Source organism: Anopheles gambiae, chromosome X (assembly GCF_943734735.2).
Source record: "Anopheles gambiae chromosome X, idAnoGambNW_F1_1, whole genome shotgun sequence".
In the NCBI taxonomy this organism is placed as follows: domain Eukaryota; kingdom Metazoa; phylum Arthropoda; class Insecta; order Diptera; family Culicidae; genus Anopheles; species Anopheles gambiae.
The window spans coordinates 26,516,029-26,531,096 of NC_064600.1; the positions used below are offsets into that span (position 1 = coordinate 26,516,029).

Here is a 15,068-nt window from a genome sequence, read left to right on the forward strand (position 1 = left end):
ATGGGCATATTTTGACTGCTTAATTTGTTTACTATTTATCGTGAAAAACGTAAACTTAGTGTTCACTTCAGTTTTCTCATATATTATAATGGATTCAAGTCACAAACAAATAAAAATCTTGCATTTGCATGGATTGACAAACATACAGAATAGGCAGAAACTGTCTCATCTCAATTTTATTTATTTATTTATTTATTTATTTATTTATTTATTTATTTATTTATTTATTTTTATTTTATTAATTGCTCGGCCACGTTGGGTTACAGCAATAGTGCTTACTGACTATAGTGTACAATTATTCACGAAGGAGTTGGAAGGAGTTTTTGGTACGGAAAAGGAGCGAAGACGGGATCGGTAGACAGGATAGGATATGTTGAAATCGAACAGATCAGAAGTACTATTAAAAGACGACATAGCTCTTACAAAAGGCTCATTGCGAGCAAAACGTGTACGACATATAGGTAACTGGAGACGAAAACGATAACGTAAGGTGCGACAAGGTGCATACAAATGTAAGCGCGACAGAAGTGAAGGAGTATCAATCGTATTGAGCAATATGCCAGCGACGAAAGAAGCCTGAGCGACCGAGAGGCGGTGCTCCAACTTGGCAAGGCCTAATAGAGTGCATCAATCGTCATACGAAGGAAGCGGAATAGAGTGATGACCCAGCGACCTACGAAATACGATCCTTGTAAAACGTCTCTGGATCCTCTCAATCCTTTGGAGCAGAGATAGTTGGACAGGAGACCAGATGACACAGGCATATTCCAGTACGGAACGGACCCAACAACAATAAAGGGACTTAAGACAAAAAGGATCACGAATTTCAGTGGACATGCGACAAATATAACCAAGACTTTTGTTGGCCTTGTTGATGACATAGTCCGTGTGCTCCTTGAAAGAAAGACTCGGGTCAAAGAAGATGCCAAGATCCTTAGACAAGGACGCACGGGGAATAGGGGCATCACAGACACTATAAGCATGAGTTATACTTGTAGAAGATCGGAAGAAAGACAAGACAGAACATTTTTCAGGACACAGGACTAAACCGTTAGAAGCACACCATGTAGAGAATTTACAGAGCCAGGATTGAAGGACTAGACAATCAGCTGTAGAAGATACAGGAAGAAAATTTTTAACGTCATCCGCATTTAGCAAGAAGCCGTTAGGAGGAAGGATCGAAGTACAGTCATTGAGGAAGAGAATGAACAGTAAGGGACTAAGGACACTACCTTGAGGGACACCCGAAGAACTAAGAAAACATTCAGAGAAAGAGCCACAGATTTTAACTGCATATGAACGATTCTCAAGATAGGAGTTGAACCACGGCAATATAGAGCCACCGAAACCTAGTTTTCGAAGCTTAGCAACAAGTAATGATAGAGGTATACTGTCAAATGCCGCTTTGAAATCGGTATAGATAGTGTCTACTTGCTTACCACTAGACAGATAGTGATATAGAGAAGACAAAAAACACATTAGGTTGGTGGACACTGAGCGATTGGGCATAAAGCCGTGTTGTTCCGTAGAAATATAATTTTTTACACAAGGCATTACAGATAAATGGACAATTGACTCGAGGATTTTAGAACACGCACAAATAATAGAAATGCCTCTGTAGTTTGATGCTAGTGTGCGGTCACCTTTCTTATAAATGGGAACAAGCCAAGCTAGTTTCCATTGACTAGGAAAAATCCCTACACTAAGCGAGCGAGAAAAAAGACGAGTGAGAATAGGAGTGAGGGTATTGCCACATTTTTTCAAAACACAGGCAGGGATGCCATCGGGGCCTGGTGAAAACGAAGTTTTAAGTTTGGATAAAGCGGATTTTACTAGGCTTTCACTTACAACGACTGAATTACATGATATCACATCAGAGGGCGTGTAAGACAAGCCTACGTCCAAAGGATCCTTAAAAGTACTAGGATCGACAAATACACTAGAGAAATGTTTGGCAAACAGGTTACATACATCAGGATTGGACGTAGCAGAGGACAGATCAAGAAACAGGGTGGATGGAAGGCTAGCAGAGCCACGCCGAGAGTTCGCAAAACGAAAGAATGACCCAGGATCAATAGTGAAGCGCATTTGAAGACGCCGAACGTAGCGACGATACAGATGGCGATTAAGAAGACGATAAGCCTTAGCCGCATATTTATATAAATAAAGATTGTGTAAAGTATTATTTAAACGGTAGGCGCGTTGAGCGCGGTTTTTGTCCGATTTTAATAGACGTAAAGCTCTGTTCGACCACTTAGGATTAGGAGCGGGTTTAAGGAGAGGACAGAAGGAAGGGAAGGCGGAAGTGATTACATTAGTAAACGCTGGTACAGCTTGATTTATGTCACAGTCAGCATCAATAAAGGACCAATCGGTATCGGCTAATATACGATGAAGCTTTTGGTAGTCCAATTTCCTAAAATTGAACATACGAGCCGTAGGTATTCGTTGGGAGGATGCAGGGCGAGAGTGCGTAAGGAGCACGCTTGTCTCAAGAGCAGGATGATGATTGTCTAGCGCGACGAGTGGAACAGGTGAAGCTATGACGGGGGAGCAGCACTCCAAGAAGGCAGCATTGGCAAATAGAAGATCTAATTGTCTTCCGCGTATATTTTTTATGCCGGATAATTGCAGCAAACCGTTTACCGACATTCCATCAAGCAGAGAAACATTGTCACGAGATACACCAGTAGGAATGAACTGATTAACGCACGATGCCGACGGTTGCCAGGAGAGTGATGGTGAATTAAAATCACCAAGTAACACCATAAGATCATTTGGTTTAAGTTTGCCAGCAACGAAACTAACACTCTCATGTAAAACGTCAAGGACTACTTCGGAAGAACGCAAATCGGGTGGGATGTAAACGGCGCCGATATAGATTGCAAAGTTTTGAAGCTTAACAATTGTCCAAACAGACTCCAGCGAGTCGAACGGCAGTGATAAAGTTGACGTGTTCAGCACGGAAGAGCAGGCAATGAGTACACCACCACCACGGCAACGGTTACTGTTGAGAGAATTTCGGTCGCAGCGATAGATGACATACGCATCCTCCGAGATAAGAGAGGACGGAATTGAGCCATCGAGCCATGTTTCAGTTAACACCAACACATCTATATCAAGCTCAGATAGAGAGAGGCGTAACTCGTCTAGTTTTGTGCGCAATCCGCTTACGTTTTGATAGTAGATGTTTAGTCGATTGATCGAAGGAATGAGAGAGCGAGATGCGCCGGGAGTGCTCTCGCTGCAAGTTATTAACGGCGGAAGAGAGTCGGACGGATTGTGTGTATTAGATGCAGGGTTAGCTTCCATCAATTCGGGTAAAGTCGGTAGTTCATGAAAATCTTCAGCCGGATCAGCCGGTTTACGCTTGCTGAAAGTACTGCGTATAAGGCAAGCTCATAGGACCATGATCGGGCGAAATAGTGAAATCAGCGTTTCGCAGTTGTGTCGTGTGGTTGATAGAAGGTGGCGATGAATGATGATCCGATTCACGGGTAACAGGCGCAGAAGGTGCATGGGATGCTGCAGTAGTGGGTCGTCAAACATTGACGGAGCGGGGATTAGGGTCGATGAACTCCTTAAAAGAGATCCCGCGAGGCCAGGTTGAAGCAGCCAAAGCAATAGCCCGGTGCGAATCCGGTACACCAATTTTAAAAGATACGTAGGAGAGCGTAGAAAGATCCCGGTCGCGTCGTATAAGGCTGTATACCAAGATGTCGTCTGTCCCTATGTTGGAACAGGCCATTTCACGGATCGCTTCAATTGGAGTATCAGGAGCAATACGGGAGATAGTATTTAATTAAATTGTCCGCCTAAGGCTTAACAATATGTTGCTTAAAAACTAAGGAGAAGAAGGAATGTACGGGTTAACGAATTATGGAGTGGGAAGGGTGATAGTGTTGCGAAGGAGGGAGCGTAAACGGGAGGGTGGGATATGGTAGTCGAAGAGATCGGAGTGGTCGTTGAAGGTGGCTAATGCTCGTAGGAGTGGGTCATTTTGGCCGTAACGGGTACAGCGAAATTCTATGTAGAGGGGAGCTCTGGGGCGTAAGGGTCGAGACAGAACATAAAGGGGTATACGCGAAAGTGATAAAAATAATAATGGCGAAAGTGACAAGAGAGATGGGGAATCAAGATCAGAGGAGAGAAGATTGGCAACAAAAAGGGACTGGATGATAGAATGTCTGACTTGGATAGGTTCCAAACTCAGCAGGCGACAACGAACATGATATGGAAGAATAGACGACAGATCAGGAAGGAAGCGACGAATGGCAATACGGGTAAATTTGCGTTAGACTTTCTCTAGCCTTGCCATGGCAGTGATACCGGGTGGAGACCATACGAATGCAGCGTATTCAAGAGAGGGACGGATCCAACAGCAGTAAAAGGACTTAAGGCACATTGGATCTCTTATCTCGGGTGCTAAACGAAGGATTAATCCAAGAGCTTTGTTGGCTTTTTTTAGGACCAATTCGACATGTACATTGAACAGTAATTTTTCGTCCAACCATACACCGAGATCTTTCAATGATGAGACTCGAACAAGTTGAGAGCCACAAATGTAGTAATTCCAGAGAACTTTGTGGGATGAACGACCAAACGATATGACAGAGCATTTTTGAGGACATAAACGGAGACCATTGAGGCAACACCAATCATAAAATTTGTCCACCACATGCTGGAGGACATAACAGTCATGAGATGAGGCAACAGGTAAAAAGATTTTTACATCATCGGCGTAGAGAAGACAGCTATTTTGAAGGAGCACAGATACACAATCGTTGAAAAACAGTATAATAAGCAAAGGACTGAGCACGCTTCCTTGAGGTACGCCAGAGAAACCTGCGAATGTTTCGGAGAAACTATCGCAGACACGTACTTTGTAGGAACGGCCAGAAAGGTAAGATCTGAGCCAATCTAAAAGGTAACCTCCGAAGCCAAGTTTCTTAAGCTTAGCTAACAGGAGATTGATTGGTATGCTATCAAAAGCTGCTTTCATATCGGTTTATATGGCGTCAATTTGGCTTGCGGATGAAAGAGCCGGAGATATAACAGATAATAGACACATAAGGTTTGTAACTGTGGATCTTTTGGGCATGAAGCCATGCTGGAGAGGAGATATATAGCTGGAGTCAATAGGAGACAGGTACGAATGAACAATCGAATCCATAATTTTGGACATTGAGCATAGTACAGCAATACCGCGGTAATTAGAACATAAAGAGCGATCGTTCTTTTTGTGGATGGGAATAAGAAATGCAGATTTCCATATTGTGGGAACGGAACCCTCTTGGATTGATCTGGAGTAAATACGAGATAGAAGGGGAGCAAGAGACGTTGCACATTGTTTTAATATGGAAGATGGAATACCGTCGGGACCAAGAGAGAACGAAGGTTTCAGTTTACTCATGGCGGCAAGGACACTTTGCGTGGTAATAGGCACATTGTTGCATGAGAAAACATCGGGAGGCGTTGTTGAAAGTCCTTCGAATACAGGGAACTTATGGGTGGTAGGATCGACAAACACACTTGACAGATACTTTGCAAAAAGTTTGCATTTGTCCTGAGTGCTGCAAGCGACTTCGTCGTCAAAGAAGATGGTAGAGGGATATTCCGAGTTAGAAGTGCGGGATTTGACAAAGCGCCAAAAGGACCCTGGATCCATCGAGAATCGGTCCTGTAGGCGCACAACATAGGACGCGTAGCAAGCACTGTTATATGTACGGTAAGCTTTGTCTGCATATTTATAGATCCGTAGAAAATATGGATGACGCGAACGATTATATGCCCGGAGAGTGCGGTTTTTATCGGCTTTCAAAGCCCTAAGCAACCTATTCGACCACGGGAGACTGGGGGAGGGTTTCAGGAGTGGACAGCAGAGAGGAAAGGAGGAGGTGATTACATTGTTGAACTTATATACTACTTCGTCGATGTTGCTGCAATGTTCGATGAAAGACCAATCGGTCTGCAAGATGATATCACATAGCTTTCTTATATTCGTTCTACGGAAGTTAAATCTTCGGTATCGAGATCGCCGTAATTTAGGTTGATGTTGTTGGGTGACGGGGGTTGAAAACTTAACGGATAGTTCAAGTGCAGGATGATGTTGATCAAGCGCCACAAGGGGTAGGGGTGTTTCCAGCACTGAAGAGCACAACTCGGCAGCGATCGTATTTCCGAATATAAGATCAAGTTGACGATCACAAGAATTTTTTACTCCTGACAGTTGAAGCAAGCCGTTAAACGACATTCCATCAATGAGAGCTGCATTTCCTGTAGAGGTGCTGGTCGAGGTGAAATGAAGCGGTAACGTCGGCGACGGGAGCCAAGAGAGAGAGAGAGGGAGTGTTGAAATCTCCGAATAATAGTAACTGATCGGATGGTTTCATACTAGACATGGGCAAAATGATTCTTTGCGACGATTCGAGCGAGCTGGCTCTTTTGCTTACGGCGAATCACGAGCGAGCGGTGATTCGTCCGCTCGCGCTAGCCATACCTTTAATTGGACAGGAGATATAGGTGATATTTTTCGTGAGGTATTGCTTAATTAGTGCAGTTTGTTCTCGAATAATAGAGTATACAGTGAATGGTGAGAAAAAATCAATACACAAAAATACACATTTTTTACATCTTCGATGGGAACGAATGTTACACAAATCATTATTATAGTGAGTCTTTAAGCAATAAGGCAAAGCTGTCCTCCTGTATAAAAAAAAAACATAGCGTACGGCAATTGGAATACTTTTTTTCTATTACAAAACAATTGATATTCTTTATCGTAATCACTGGTTTTGTGCAGCGAATACAACGAAGAAATTCAAACTAGGTAATATGTATTATAACCACTATAAATCCGATTTGTGTATGTCGAAATATACCTTGCTTTTTAAAAACCAGCTGTTTATCAGCGACTCTACAACCTAGCTCGCGAGTGCACTGTCTATCAAAAATACGCAGTGAGAAGAACAGGGTAGCTCGCGAGCGCACTGCCTATCCAAAATCCGTGCAGAAAAAACAGGGTAGCTCGCGAGCGCACTGCCTATCCAAAATCCATGCAGAAAAAAACTGCCTAGCTCGTGAGCGCACTGCCTATCCAAAATCCATGCAGAAAAAAACAGGGTAGCTCGCGAGCGCGCTGCCCATCCAAAATACGTTGCGAGAAGAACAGGGTAGCTCGCGAGCGACCGGTTGGCCCAAAATCCATTCATAAAAAAACAGCCCAGCTCGCGAGCGCCAATATGCATAGTGAGAGGATCAAGCTAGCTCGCGAGCGCGCTGCCTGGACAAAATACGTAGTGAGTAGAGAAGGGGCGTTCGCGAGCTACCCTGATCTTCTCGCTACGTATTTTGGATGGGCAGGGCGCTCGCGAGCTACCCTGATCTTCTCCCTACGTATTTTGGATAGGCAGTGCGCTCGCGAGCTACCCTGTTTTTTTCTGCACGGATTTTGGATAGGCAGTGCGCTCGCGAGCTAGGCAGTTTTTTTCTGCACGGATTTTGGATAGGCAGTGCGCTCGCGAGCTACCCTGATCTTCTCGCTACGTATTTTGGACAAGCAGTGCGCTTGCAAGCAAGACTGTTTTTTTCTGTGTGTTTTGCACATACGATGCGCTTGCGCTCTACAATGTTTTATACGTGTGTTTTGAAAAGCCAGTGTGGGTCGACGACAGTAGCTTGTGGTGTTTTTTTTGTTTAATAAAAACGTTAATTTGAGTTTTAGTTTTAACCACAAGAAAAATATTTGATTTTTTTACATGCGGCTATTTACATTCCGTATAAGCCCAACAGTATTATAGATTTAGATTTTTTGTTTCTCGGAGCAACTAGTTTCAAACGAGCTTTTTTTATATTTTTCTATGCGAGCGGGCGAATCATATTTTTCTGGAATGAAGAGCGGCGAGCGCCCGCTCACTAATGGGAGCGAGCGAACCTTATGATTCCCGCTCTTCTTGCCCATGTCTAGTGTGCATGAGACACACACTCGCACTCCTCCAGCCCTCCACAGCTGAACGCACCCACCGTTGCGAAGATGGGAGAATTTTTACTCTGAGCGTGAGAGTCGCCATTTAACATTAAATATCTTCTTGATCGGTAAGTTTTAAACAGTACTAGTTTTGTTCACCATTCTAATGCTCGATTAATCTTTCATTCCTCAGGCAAACTCATCAAACACCAAGTGTTTCTTTTCCAACAGCACGCGCTATCGGTGGAGCAAGCAGCCAACGATTTGATCGCCAGTACGCGCCATCAAGAATTGATATTTTGCCAAACAGTACTGTGAATAAAAAACTGCACACTTACTGTCGGAATTTCCTGGAATTTTTTGATCGGTCTGCGCTCGCGGGAATGGTGGGTCCGTTGATGAGAAGGAAAGAAAGGATGGGAGCGAGGATTAACCAAAAACGCGGCATTGAGAATGAGGGGAGGTGCGATCAGCGATCACGCTGGGACACTCACGATGCTTGAAATAAAATGTTAACAAGCATCGATTTCAAGTATGCATGTCGCGCGACATTTTGCCAAGCGGGAACAGTAGGTGGACTAGGCGGTCGCCGATGATCTCTAGGCTGTAGTATGCCGTATGTGTACAAATGAACAGAGTATTAACGACAAGGGTACCCGGAAAGATGGTCGTTAGGGCTCCGTGGCTGGAGAACCATTTGCACCTCCCCTCCCCCCATGGCAACAACAATTTTAGGGCCTGTGACCAATTATCGTAGGGGTTCCATGGCCACCCTCCCTCCCCCCCATCCGCCGGCAATTTAAGTATAATGTTCAATCTCCCAACAGCTGTGTCTCAGTACCCCCTCCTCCCGGTCATCAATTACCATTGACAGGGGCCTCAATTCGTCTTTCCGCCTTATATGAACACCTTCCTTTCTTTGACCGATGGATCATAACATTCCGGATGAAAACACATTTGGCGACAGTTGTGCACACACACGTAGGCTCACACCGATGCGCAGACAGCTCAGCATATCTGTGTAATCTACAACATACGAAAGCAAAAGCTTAGTGTAACAAAGTTATGTTTAATGCTTAACACGTTCAGATCGATGGCAGGCCCCAGGGACTGCCAGTGAACTTTCCAGGATGCCGGTATCATAATCACCTTGCGTTCTAGATGCCGGCAGAACGGAAAGTTGATGAAAATCAGCGCCGGGATGAACGTGTTAATGCGAATAAGATTCAGCGCGTTTCACAGCAAACCGTCCAGCGTAAACTAGAGATTCCTTAGTCATTTTTATATAGCAGTTGTTGCGATGCTACCGATTCTTTCTACCCAGAGATCAATTAAAACGTTTTTTAGCCGAAATTAGAATGGTATAATTTATTACTATTTCGCAAGGTGGCGCTAAAAAGTCACGTGCGTATGCTCGGGTGCGCGAAGGAATCTGCTCGTCATCCTGCTGCGCCGGTCATTCCCCCTAAGGGCATCGGTTCGTGCCGTCGCTGGTCGGGTTTCGATAAACCGATTAATTTCGAAGCGACCGGCAGCGCCCTCTATCGCGTGACCCGTGCAAGGAGGCTTTTACATCTGAATTGACGGTTGACGGCGTCAACAGCAGTGTTTGAACTCATTGCGATTTTTTGGGTTGATTTGTGAAAATGCAACTTCATCGCCGCAATGTTTGTTAACGGCATTTTTAGGCGCCACAACCAGTGCTACAAAATGTCATGACTATCACGAGATTTTCACCAAAGAAAACAATCAACATATGCGTGGTAGCTTGATAGTCAATAAAAGTGCGTCATGACATGCTGAACACGACATGTGAATTCTTGAGTCCAACGCGATACTCTGACTGACCGCTTAGCTTACTGCCCGCATAAGCATAATCATGACTATTGCTGGCTGTGTACTGTGCTGCCAAATATCACTGTTTCAGTCACCAACGCTCATGACTGAAGCGAACCTCAAATCAGCTCACGTACACAAGTGCGATGATCAGACGCAAGATGAACATAGTCGTTGTGACGTGTGACCAGATTGGTGACATTGCAGCAACCACCTCTTGGTCGGTCACTTTGACGTGACTTTGTTTGTCTGTGATCAATTTCGAAATGTCACTGGTGCTATCACGAGCACTCGTGATTGAAATGAAATTCATTTCGGTTCACGTACACATGTGCGATGATCTGAGGTAAGATGCACATGGTCGTTGTGACGTCTGATCTGATTGGTGATATTTTGGTAACCAACTCCTGGTCTATCAGTTTGTCGTGATTTTTTGGTATCTTATTATCGCGATAGACTTAGAATATACGTGGCGCGGGCGAGTGGTGTTTTATTAACCATGTGCATATGATTACAAGCAGTAGTCGGTTCTGCTAGCTGGTTAAATGATCCCGCATCCTACATATATGGCCAGACTCATTTTGCTGATCCAAACGTTTATGTATGAACTCTCGTAAGCAGTGCACATGCAAGGATTACCGCTTCATAATGTATTTATTAATTACTCTAGAAAAACACTTAGACCCACAAACAGCCGGCACTGGAATTTGAGGCGATTTGGAAGAAGGGAAGGAAGAGTCAGTACGACTTTTAGCGGACATTAGCTAAGTTTCTTGTCCAGATGACCAATTTTACGCTGTTCGATGGTAACGGGAATCCTATGTTAATGATGATCTCCGGGGGCGGATACACGGGCTGTTGTTGGTGGCAGTGGATATACGCTAGGTGTCAGCATGCCGTGCCCGTTAGAAAATCCGTACCCGTGCGCGGTGTCAATTGCGCCAAAGGTGGATTATGAAAGGTGCAGGAATTTGGTGGCTTTGTCTAGAGTTAGTGCTTTCGGATATGAAAATAATAAAACCAGGATGTAAAACAAAAACTATCTACCTTTTCATCCATCTACAAAACATCTTTTTATATTTGCACTATGGAGAAACTAACAAATTACACGCCTCGTATGCTAAAAATATCACCGATTCGATTAAAATTATTACACTAACAGCACAGTGAATGAGGAGGTGCCGCTGAAGTGAGTTCACATCCGAGGAGCTCTGCTTGATCGTTTTCCAACCGAATTCGAACGCCGACGCAAGTACTGGAAAACTGCCTACTTTATCTTTTTGAGTCGACCGGATTCTTAGGCCGGTTCCTTGGCCAGACGCTTTACTTCGTTTTGCCAAAATTCTCGATCGTACCGACCATGACCAAAAGGCAATCTCCGTCAGTTGGTCGAGTTTGCCGTTCATGAGCATGGTGTAAACCTTGATAATGTTCTCTTTGTTCACCAGCTTGCCGGCATAGCCCGTGAACACTTCTGTGACCTGAAACGCCTGTAATTCGAAACGCTGGAAACGGCGCATCATGCGCACAGCAAATCATATTAAGCGCGCATTACAACACAGCGCTTAAAGTACGCGACTGTGCGGAAAGTTTTACGTGGACGTGGAAAAAATGGAGACCAAACCTCAAGTGTTCAAAGAGCGGACAGGGCTCAAAAACTCAAAGCGCATAGCACGTTGAGAGCACAAAAAGCGCACCGTTCTCGTAGACCAAACTGTGCGAAAAGTGCTAGCACAATGCACTATGTGCAATACTACGAACAGCTCATTCATTGTCAGGATGGGAATTATTTCCTGGAGCGTCCTGTAGTTCTACAGGATCCACTGCACGCCACGGTAAATGTTATAATGTTCAGTGTCGGTGATGTTTTGGGTTCATTATTCGCGATATCGAATCCAGTGGATTCACAGCCAAGTAGATGCTTATCTCGGCAATGGCATGCAACAGCATGGTGGCATCAAAGCGAGCAAATGTGGTAGTCAAAACTGGATCGGTCAAAGAATCAGCCGGCACGTCAAATGGCCTGCACCGTCGTAATCGTGGCAATTCACTCCTGTATACATACATTATAAGCGAGCTTATTACATTATAAACCGTTCCTAAAAATAGCAAATAATAATGTTTATCAATCAATCGAGTGAAAGAAAGAAGCAAAACTTACCATGAATTAAGTATGAGTGCTAAGTATGACACCAGCATCCAACGCTGGTGCATGGTTCCAAAATATGAAGCCGTTACCTCGATCCCATTCTACGTGTGCTTCGACTTGCTGATATGTTAAATGGTATGAAACACGAACCGTTTGCAATTTTATCTCCTAGCTTCGAATAACAAACCAAACCGTTTTCCGCTTGCTATGCCTCTTGAAATGTAAATATTAAACACACATCAACAACAATCGTTCTCCAAGCCCAAGGTGTATGGAGACCAGGCTGCTCATAGCCTGTTTTTTAATTTCTAAATTTGTACGACACATCTTAATATTAGTGACTTAATAGAATGGCATATTATGATTGAAACGAAAACGTTTTTTGCGACAATTTCGCTCTCGTTTTTGATGAATTGCATTGATAAATTTGACACCGAGTAGATCAAAGTAGCTCAGTTTACCCAGTCAACCTGCTTGTTTTTTGTTAAAAGAAGTAGCCCAATTTTGCAAAAAGAGCTACTTGCCTAGCGCACCAAATAGAATCAAATTATCCAGTTTGTTCCAGCCAGATTAATGCCAAACTAAAAGAAAAATAAAATTGAGCACAATTCAACTTGTTTTTGACTGGGTTGACTGGGTAAACTGAGCTACTTTGATCTACTCGGTGTCAAATTTATCAATGCAATTCATCAAAAACGAGAGCGAAATTGTCGCAAAAAACGTTGTCGTTTCAATCATAATATGCCATTCTATTAAGTCACTAATATTAAGATGTGTCGTACAAATTTGGAAATTAAAAAACAGGCTATGAGCAGCCTGGTCTCCATACACCTTGGGCTTGGAGAACGATTGTTGTTGATGTGTGTTTAATATTTACATTTCAAGAGGCATAGCAAGCGGAAAACGGTTTGGTTTGTTATTCGAAGCTAGGAGATAAAATTGCAAACGGTTCGTGTTTCATACCATTTAACATATCAGCAAGTCGAAGCTCACGTAGAATGGGATCGAGGTAACGGCTTCATATTTTGGAACCATGCACCAGCGTTGGATGCTGGTGTCATACTTAGCACTCATACTTAATTCATGGTAAGTTTTGCTTCTTTCTTTCACTCGATTGATTGATAAACATTATTATTTGCTATTTTTAGGAACGGTTTATAATGTAATAAGCTCGCTTATAATGTATGTATACAGGAGTGAATTGCCACGATTACGACGGTGCAGGCCATTTGACGTGCCGGCTGATTCTTTGACCGATCCAGTTTTGACTACCACATTTGCTCGCTTTGATGCCACCATGCTGTTGCATGCCATTGCCGAGATAAGCATCTACTTGGCTGTGAATCCACTGGATTCGATATCGCGAATAATGAACCCAAAACATCACCGACACTGAACATTATAACATTTACCGTGGCGTGCAGTGGATCCTGTAGAACTACAGGACGCTCCAGGAAATAATTCCCATCCTGACAATGAATGAGCTGTTCGTAGTATTGCACATAGTGCATTGTGCTAGCACTTTTCGCACAGTTTGGTCTACGAGAACGGTGCGCTTTTTGTGCTCTTAACGTGCTATGCGCTTTTGAGCCCTGTCCGCTCTTTGAACACTTGAGGTTTGGTCTCCATTTTTTCCACGTCCACGTAAAACTTTCCGCACAGTCGCGTACTTTAAGCGCTGTGTTGTAATGCGCGCTTAATATGATGTGCTGTGCGCATGATGCGCCGTTTCCAGCGTTTCGAATTACAGGCGTTTCAGGTCACAGAAGTGTTCACGGGCTATGCCGGCAAGCTGGTGAACAAAGAGAACATTATCAAGGTTTACACCATGCTCATGAACGGCAAACTCGACCAACTGACGGAGATTGCCTTTTGGTCATGGTCGGTACGATCGAGAATTTTGGCAAAACGAAGTAAAGCGTCTGGCCAAGGAACCGGCCTAAGAATCCGGTCGACTCAAAAAGATAAAGTAGGCAGTTTTCCAGTACTTGCGTCGGCGTTCGAATTCGGTTGGAAAACGATCAAGCAGAGCTCCTCGGATGTGAACTCACTTCAGCGGCACCTCCTCATTCACTGTGCTGTTAGTGTAATAATTTTAATCGAATCGGTGATATTTTTAGCATACGAGGCGTGTAATTTGTTAGTTTCTCCATAGTGCAAATATAAAAAGATGTTTTGTAGATGGATGAAAAGGTAGATAGTTTTTGTTTTACATCCTGGTTTTATTATTTTCATATCCGAAAGCACTAACTCTAGACAAAGCCACCAAATTCCTGCACCTTTCATAATCCACCTTTGGCGCAATTGACACCTCGCACGGGTACGGATTTTCTAACGGGCACGGCATGCTGACACCTAGCGTATATCCACTGCCACCAACAACAGCCCGTGTATCCGCCCCCGGAGATCATCATTAACATAGGATTCCCGTTACCATCGAACAGCGTAAAATTGGTCATCTGGACAAGAAACTTAGCTAATGTCCGCTAAAAGTCGTACTGACTCTTCCTTCCCTTCTTCCAAATCGCCTCAAATTCCAGTGCCGGCTGTTTGTGGGTCTAAGTGTTTTTCTAGAGTAATTAATAAATACATTATGAAGCGGTAATCCTTGCATGTGCACTGCTTACGAGAGTTCATACATAAACGTTTGGATCAGCAAAATGAGTCTGGCAATATATGTAGGATGCGGGATCATTTAACCAGCTAGCAGAACCGACTACTGCTTGTAATATGCACATGGTTAATAAAACACCACTCGCCCGCGCCACGTATATTCTAAGTCTATCGCGATAATAAGATACCAAAAAATCACGACAAACTGATTGACCAGGAGTTGGTTACCAAAATATCACCAATCAGATCAGACGTCACAACGACCATGTACGTCTTACCTCTGATCATCGCACATGTGTACGTGAACCGAAATGAATTTCATTTCAATCACGAGTGCTCGTGATAGCACCAGTGACATTTCGAAATTGATCACAGACAAACAAAGTCACGTCAAAGTGACCGACCAAGAGGTGGTTGCTGCAATGTCACCAATCTGGTCACACGTCACAACGACTATGTTCATCTTGCGTCTGATCATCGCACTTGTGTACGTGAGCTGATTTG

The 15,068-nt window shown here is 43.8% G+C and overlaps 1 protein-coding gene and 4 long non-coding RNA genes across 5 annotated transcripts in view; 3 read left to right on the forward strand and 2 right to left on the reverse strand.

Annotated features, from left to right (window-relative positions):
• LOC1275196 (glutamate receptor ionotropic, NMDA 2B) overlaps positions 1–15,068 on the reverse strand; it is a 133,986-nt gene that overhangs the window by 96,983 nt on the left and 21,935 nt on the right. The window lies entirely within an intron of this gene.
• Positions 8,059–8,312, forward strand: LOC133392742 (uncharacterized). Its single transcript, XR_009765795.1, has 2 exons — positions 8,059–8,094; positions 8,160–8,312. It is a non-coding gene; the product is annotated as an uncharacterized LOC133392742 (long non-coding RNA).
• Positions 10,097–10,841, forward strand: LOC133392740 (uncharacterized). The gene is made up of 2 exons (XR_009765793.1): positions 10,097–10,403; positions 10,473–10,841. It is a non-coding gene; the product is annotated as an uncharacterized LOC133392740 (long non-coding RNA).
• Positions 10,847–12,419, reverse strand: LOC133392741 (uncharacterized). The gene is made up of 2 exons (XR_009765794.1): positions 11,964–12,419; positions 10,847–11,901 (listed from the first exon to the last, which is right to left on the reverse strand). It is a non-coding gene; the product is annotated as an uncharacterized LOC133392741 (long non-coding RNA).
• Positions 12,659–14,147, forward strand: LOC133391826 (uncharacterized). Its single transcript, XR_009765291.1, has 2 exons — positions 12,659–13,037; positions 13,100–14,147. It is a non-coding gene; the product is annotated as an uncharacterized LOC133391826 (long non-coding RNA).